We start from the raw sequence: 8225 nt of genomic DNA, 5'->3' as shown, positions 1-8225 counted from the left end.
TGACCGAACCCACATACCTGTATCTGTAGAGGAGCCGTGTACTTACAGGACCTGCGATGATGTCACCGTCATGTGATCAGTCACATGGAGGAGGAGGAGTCACATGATCAGGGGCTGCTGCTCTAGGCTCCTCTGCTCAGTGTATGCAGGACTCTGCTGTGCTGGTTGTGATCGCTGCTGGATGAGCTGAAGTTATGTGTATGCAGCAGAGCTGTGTGTGTGTGATGTGCGTGGTGCAGAGCTGTGTATGTGTGTGTTATATATGTCTGCAGCAGAGCTGTGTGTAATGTACATGTAGCTGAGCTGTATGTGTACACAGTAGAGCTGTATATGTGTAATGTACATGTAGCTGAGCTGTATGTGTACACAGTAGAGCTGTATATGTGTAATGTACATGTAGCTGAGCTGTATGTGTACACAGTAGAGCTGTATATGTGTAATGTACATGTAGCTGAGCTGTATGTGTACACAGTAGAGCTGTATGTGTAATGTACATGTAGCTGAGCTGTATGTGTACACAGTAGAGCTGTATATGTGTAATGTACATGTAGCTGAGCTGTATGTGTACACAGTAGAGATGTATATGTGTAATGTACATGTAGCTGAGCTGTATGTGTACACAGTAGAGCTGTATATGTGTAATGTACATGTAGCTGAGCTGTATGTGTACACAGTAGAGCTGTATATGTGTAATGTACATGTAGCTGAGCTGTATGTGTACACAGTAGAGCTGTATATGTGTAATGTACATGTAGCTGAGCTGTATGTGTACACAGTAGAGCTGTATGTGTAATGTACATGTAGCTGAGCTGTATGTGTACACAGTAGAGCTGTATATGTGTAATGTACATGTAGCTGAGCTGTATGTGTACACAGTAGAGCTGTATATGTGTAATGTACATGTAGCTGAGCTGTATGTGTACACAGTAGAGCTGTATATGTGTAATGTACATGTAGCTGAGCTGTATGTGTACACAGTAGAGCTGTATATGTAATGTACATGTAGCTGAGCTGTATGTGTACACAGTAGAGATGTATATGTGTAATGTACATGTAGCTGAGCTGTATGTGTACACAGTAGAGCTGTATATGTGTAATGTACATGTAGCTGAGCTGTACGTGTACACAGTAGAGCTGTATATGTAATGTACATGTAGCTGAGCTGTATGTGTACACAGTAGAGATGTATATGTGTAATGTACATGTAGCTGAGCTGTATGTGTACACAGTAGAGCTGTATATGTGTAATGTACATGTAGCTGAGCTGTATGTGTACACAGTAGAGCTGTATATGTGTAATGTACATGTAGCTGAGCTGTATGTGTACACAGTAGAGCTGTATATGTGTAATGTGCATGTAGCTGAGCTGTATGTGTACACAGTAGAGCTGTATATATGTAATGTACATGTAGCTGAGCTGTATGTGTACACAGTAGAGCTGTATATGTGTAATGTGCATGTAGCTGAGCTGTATGTGTACACAGTAGAGATGTATATGTGTAATGTGCATGTAGCTGAGCTGTATGTGTACACAGTAGAGCTGTATATGTGTAATGTGCATGTAGCTGAGCTGTATGTGTACACAGTAGAGCTGTATATGTGTAATGTACATGTAGCTGAGCTGTATGTGTACACAGTAGAGCTGTATATGTGTAATGTACATGTAGCTGAGCTGTATGTGTACACAGTAGAGCTGTATATGTGTAATGTACATGTAGCTGAGCTGTATGTGTACACAGTAGAGCTGTGTGTAATGTACATGTAGCTGAGCTGTATGTGTACACAGTAGAGCTGTATATGTGTAATGTACATGTAGCTGAGCTGTATGTGTACATAGTAGAGCTGTATATGTGTAATGTACATGTAGCTGAGCTGTATGTGTACACAGTAGAGCTGTATATGTGTAATGTACATGTAGCTGAGCTGTATGTGTACACAGTAGAGCTGTATATGTGTAATGTGCATGTAGCTGAGCTGTATGTGTACACAGTAGAGCTGTATATGTGTAATGTACATGTAGCTGAGCTGTATATGTACACAGTAGAGCTGTATATGTGTAATGTACATGTAGCTGAGCTGTATGTACACAGTAGAGCTGTATATGTGTAATGTACATGTAGCTGAGCTGTATGTGTACACAGTAGAGCTGTATATGTGTAATGTGCATGTAGCTGAGCTGTATGTGTACACAGTAGAGCTGTATATGTGTAATGTACATGTAGCTGAGCTGTATGTGTACACAGTAGAGCTGTGTGTAATGTACATGTAGCTGAGCTGTATGTGTACACAGTAGAGCTGTATGTGTGTAATGTGCATGTAGCTGAGCTGTATGTGTACACAGTAGAGCTGTATATGTGTAATGTGCATGTAGCTGAGCTGTATGTGTACACAGTAGAGCTGTATATGTGTAATGTGCATGTAGCTGAGCTGTATGTGTACACAGTAGTGCTGTATATGTGTAATGTGCATGTAGCTGAGCTGTATGTGTACACAGTAGAGCTGTATATGTGTAATGTACATGTAGCTGGGCTGTATGTGTACACAGTAGAGCTGTATATGTGTAATGTACATGTAGCTGGGCTGTATGTGTACACAGTAGAGCTGTATATGTGTAATGTACATGTAGCTGGGCTGTATGTGTACACAGTAGAGCTGTATATGTGTAATGTACATGTAGCTGAGCTGTATGTGTACACAGTAGAGCTGTATATGTGTAATGTACATGTAGCTGAGCTGTATGTGTACACAGTAGAGCTGTATATGTGTAATGTACATGTAGCTGAGCTGTATGTGTACACAGTAGAGCTGTGTGTAATGTACATGTAGCTGAGCTGTATGTGTACACAGTAGAGCTGTATGTGTGTAATGTGCATGTAGCTGAGCTGTATGTGTACACAGTAGAGCTGTATATGTGTAATGTGCATGTAGCTGAGCTGTATGTGTACACAGTAGAGCTGTATATGTGTAATGTACATGTAGCTGAGCTGTATGTGTACACAGTAGAGCTGTATATGTGTAATGTACATGTAGCTGAGCTGTATGTGTACACAGTAGAGCTGTATATGTGTAATGTACATGTAGCTGAGCTGTATGTGTACACAGTAGAGCTGTATATGTGTAATGTACATGTAGCTGAGCTGTATGTGTACACAGTAGAGCTGTATATGTGTAATGTACATGTAGCTGAGCTGTATGTGTACACAGTAGAGCTGTATGTGTAATGTACATGTAGCTGAGCTGTATGTGTACACAGTAGTGCTGTATATGTGTAATGTACATGTAGCTGAGCTGTATGTGTACACAGTAGAGCTGTATATGTGTAATGTGCATGTAGCTGAGCTGTATGTGTACACAGTAGAGCTGTATATGTGTAATGTGCATGTAGCTGAGCTGTATGTGTACACAGTAGAGCTGTATATGTGTAATGTGCATGTAGCTGAGCTGTATGTGTACACAGTAGAGCTGTATATGTGTAATGTACATGTAGCTGAGCTGTATGTGTACACAGTAGTGCTGTATATGTGTAATGTACATGTAGCTGAGCTGTATGTGTACACAGTAGAGCTGTATATGTGTAATGTGCATGTAGGTGAGCTGTATGTGTACACAGTAGAGCTTTATATGTGTAATGTACATGTAGCTGAGCTGTATGTGTACACAGTAGAGCTGTATATGTGTAATGTACATGTAGCTGAGCTGTATGTGTACCCAGTAGAGCTGTATATGTGTAATGTCCATGTAGCTGAGCTGTATGTGTACACAGTAGAGCTGTATATGTGTAATGTAGCTGAGATGTATGTGTACACAGTAGAGCTGTATATGTGTAATGTGCATGTAGCTGAGCTGTATGTGTACACAGTAGTGGTGTATATGTGTAATGTACATGTGGCTGACCTGTATGTGTACACAGTAGAGCTGTATATGTGTAATGTACATGTAGCTGAGCTGTATGTGTACACAGTAGAGCTGTATATGTGTAATGTACATGTAGCTGAGCTGTATGTGTACACAGTAGAGCTGTATATGTGTAATGTACATGTAGCTGAGCTGTATGTGTACACAGTAGAGCTGTATATGTGTAATGTACATGTAGCTGAGCTGTATGTGTACACAGTAGAGCTGTATATGTGTAATGTACATGTAGCTGAGCTGTATATGTACACAGTAGAGCTGTATATGTGTAATGTGCATGTAGCTGAGCTGTATGTGTACACAGTAGAGCTGTATATGTGTAATGTGCATGTAGCTGAGCTATATGTATACACAGTAGAGCTGTATATGTGTAATGTGCATGTAGCTGAGCTGTATGTGTACACAGTAGAGCTATATGTGTAATGTGCATGTAGCTGAGCTGTATGTGTACACAGTAGAGCTGTATATGTGTAATGTGCATGTAGCTGAGCTGTATGTGTACACAGTAGAGCTGTATATGTGTAATGTACATGTAGCTGAGCTGTACGTGTACACGGTAGAGCTGTATATGTGTAATGTACATGTAGCTGAGCTGTATGTGTACACAGTAGAGCTGTATATGTGTAATGTACATGTAGCTGAGCTGTATGTGTACACAGTAGAGCTGTATATGTGTAATGTGCATGTAGCTGAGCTGTATGTGTACACAGTAGAGCTGTATATGTGTAATGTACATGTAGCTGAGCTGTATGTGTACACAGTAGAGCTGTATATGTGTAATGTGCATGTAGCTGAGCTGTATGTGTACACAGTAGAGCTGTATGTGTAATTTACATGTAGCTGAGCTGTATGTGTACACAGTAGAGCTGTATATGTGTAATGTACATGTAGCTGAGCTGTATGTGTACACAGTAGTGCTGTATATGTGTAATGTACATGTAGCTGAGCTGTATGTGTACACAGTAGAGCTGTCTATGTGTAATGTACATGTAGCTGAGCTGTATGTGTACACAGTAGAGCTGTATATGTGTAATGTGCATGTTGCTGAGCTGTATGTGTACACAGTAGAGCTGTATATGTGTAATGTACATGTAGCTGAGCTGTATGTGTACACAGTAGAGCTGTATATGTGTAATGTACATGTAGCTGAGCTGTATGTGTACACAATAGTGCTGTATATGTGTAATGTACATGTAGCTGAGCTGTATGTGTACACAGTAGAGCTGTATATGTGTAATGTACATGTAGCTGAGCTGTATGTGTACAAAGTAGAGCTGTATATGTGTAATGTACATGTAGCTGAGCTGTATGTGTACAAAGTAGAGCTGTATATGTGTAATGTACATGTAGCTGAGCTGTATGTGTACACAGTAGAGCTGTATATGTGTAATGTACATGTAGCTGAGCTGTATGTGTACAAAGTAGAGCTGTATATGTGTAATGTACATGTAGCTGAGCTGTATGTGTACACAGTAGAGCTGTATATGTGTAATGTACATGTAGCTGAGCTGTATGTGTACACAGTAGAGCTGTATATGTGTAATGTACATGTAGCTGAGCTGTATGTGTACACATTAGGCTGTATATGTGTAATGTGCATGTAGCTGAGCTGTATGTGTACACAGTAGAGCTGTATATGTGTAATGTACATGTAGCTGAGCTGTATGTGTACACAGTAGAGCTGTATATGTGTAATGTACATGTAGCTGAGCTGTATGTGTACAAAGTAGAGCTGTATATGTGTAATGTACATGTAGCTGAGCTGTATGTGTACACAGTAGTGCTGTATATGTGTAATGTACATGTAGCTGAGATGTATGTGTACACAGTAGAGCTGTATATGTGTAATGTGCATGTAGCTGAGCTGTATGTGTACACAGTAGAGCTGTTTATGTGTAATGTGCATGTAGCTGAGCTGTATGTGTACACAGTAGAGCTGTATATGTGTAATGTACATGTAGCTGAGCTGTATATGTGTAATGTGCATGTAGCTGAGCTGTATGTGTACACAGTAGAGCTGTATATGTGTAATGTACATGTAGCTGAGCTGTATGTGTACACAGTAGAGCTGTTTATGTGTAATGTGCATGTAGCTGAGCTGTATGTGTACACAGTAGAGCTGTATATGTGTAATGTACATGTAGCTGAGCTGTATGTGTACACAGTAGAGCTGTATATGTGTAATGTACATGTAGCTGAGCTGTATGTGTACACAGTAGAGCTGTATGTGTGTAATGTACATGTAGCTGAGCTGTATGTGTACACAGTAGAGCTGTATGTGTAATGTACATGTAGCTGAGCTGTATGTGTACACAGTAGAGCTGTATATTTGTAATGTACATGTAGCTGAGCTGTATGTGTACACAGTAGAGCTGTATATGTGTAATGTGCATGTAGCTGAGCTGTATGTGTACACAGTAGAGCTGTATATGTGTAATGTACATGTTGCTGAGCTGTATGTGTACACAGTAGAGCTGTGTGTAATGTACATGTAGCTGAGCTGTATGTGTACACAGTAGAGCTGTATATGTGTAATGTACATGTAGCTGAGCTGTATGTGTACAAAGTAGAGCTGTATATGTGTAATGTACATGTAGCTGAGCTTTATGTGTACACAGTAGAGCTGTATATATGTAATGTACATGTAGCTGAGCTGTATGTGTACACAGTAGAGCTGTATATGTGTAATGTGCATGTAGCTGAGCTGTATGTGTACACAATAGTGCTGTATATGTGTAATGTACATGTAGCTGAGCTGTATGTGTACACAGTAGAGCTGTATATGTGTAATGTACATGTAGCTGAGCTGTATGTGTACACAGTAGAGCTGTATATGTGTAATGTACATGTAGCTGAGCTGTATGTGTACAAAGTAGAGCTGTATATGTGTAATGTACATGTAGCTGAGCTGTATGTGTACACAGTAGAGCTGTATATGTGTAATGTACATGTAGCTGAGCTGTATGTGTACACATTAGGCTGTATATGTGTAATGTACATGTAGCTGAGCTGTATGTGTACAAAGTAGAGCTGTATATGTGTAATGTACATGTAGCTGAGCTGTATGTGTACAAAGTAGAGCTGTATATGTGTAATGTACATGTAGCTGAGCTGTATGTGTACACAGTAGAGCTGTATATGTGTAATGTGCATGTAGCTGAGCTGTATGTGTACACAGTAGTGCTGTATATGTGTAATGTACATGTAGCTGAGCTGTATGTGTACACAGTAGAGCTGTATATGTGTAATGTACATGTAGCTGAGATGTATGTGTACACAGTAGAGCTGTATATGTGTAATGTACATGTAGCTGAGCTGTATGTGTACACAGTAGAGCTGTATATGTGTAATGTACATGTAGCTGAGCTGTATGTGTACAAAGTAGAGCTGTATATGTGTAATGTACATGTAGCTGAGCTGTATGTGTACACATTAGGCTGTATATGTGTAATGTGCATGTAGCTGAGCTGTATGTGTACACAGTAGAGCTGTATATGTGTAATGTACATGTAGCTGAGCTGTATGTGTACACAGTAGAGCTGTATATGTGTAATGTACATGTAGCTGAGCTGTATGTGTACAAAGTAGAGCTGTATATGTGTAATGTACATGTAGCTGAGCTGTATGTGTACACAGTAGAGCTGTATATGTGTAATGTACATGTAGCTGAGCTGTATGTGTACACAGTAGAGCTGTATATGTGTAATGTACATGTAGCTGAGCTGTATGTGTACACAGTAGAGCTGTATATGTGTAATGTACATGTAGCTGAGCTGTATGTGTACACAGTAGAGCTGTATATGTGTAATGTACATGTAGCTGAGCTGTATATGTACACAGTAGAGCTGTATATGTGTAATGTGCATGTAGCTGAGCTGTATGTGTACACAGTAGAGCTGTATATGTGTAATGTGCATGTAGCTGAGCTATATGTATACACAGTAGAGCTGTATATGTGTAATGTGCATGTAGCTGAGCTGTATGTGTACACAGTAGAGCTATATGTGTAATGTGCATGTAGCTGAGCTGTATGTGTACACAGTAGAGCTGTATATGTGTAATGTGCATGTAGCTGAGCTGTATGTGTACACAGTAGAGCTGTATATGTGTAATGTACATGTAGCTGAGCTGTACGTGTACACGGTAGAGCTGTATATGTGTAATGTACATGTAGCTGAGCTGTATGTGTACACAGTAGAGCTGTATATGTGTAATGTACATGTAGCTGAGCTGTATGTGTACACAGTAGAGCTGTATATGTGTAATGTGCATGTAGCTGAGCTGTATGTGTACACAGTAGAGCTGTATATGTG

General features: G+C 40.0%; 1 protein-coding gene across 1 annotated transcript in view; it reads right to left on the bottom strand.

The window, feature by feature from the left end:
- The window catches only part of LOC130297475 (zinc finger protein 432-like), a 156658-nt gene extending 156405 nt beyond the window's left edge, over positions 1-253 (bottom strand). The window contains exon 1 of the mRNA XM_056550008.1: positions 18-253. The gene's annotated coding sequence lies outside the window, so the exon portion shown is untranslated. The remainder of the gene's footprint in view (positions 1-17) is intronic.
- Positions 254-8225: the final 7972 nt, after the last annotated feature.

Source organism: Hyla sarda, chromosome 1 (assembly GCF_029499605.1).
Source record: "Hyla sarda isolate aHylSar1 chromosome 1, aHylSar1.hap1, whole genome shotgun sequence".
Taxonomy (NCBI): Eukaryota; Metazoa; Chordata; class Amphibia; order Anura; family Hylidae; genus Hyla; species Hyla sarda.
The sequence above is the reverse complement of the archived record's forward strand: the minus strand, read 5'-3'. Positions and strand labels throughout refer to the sequence as shown.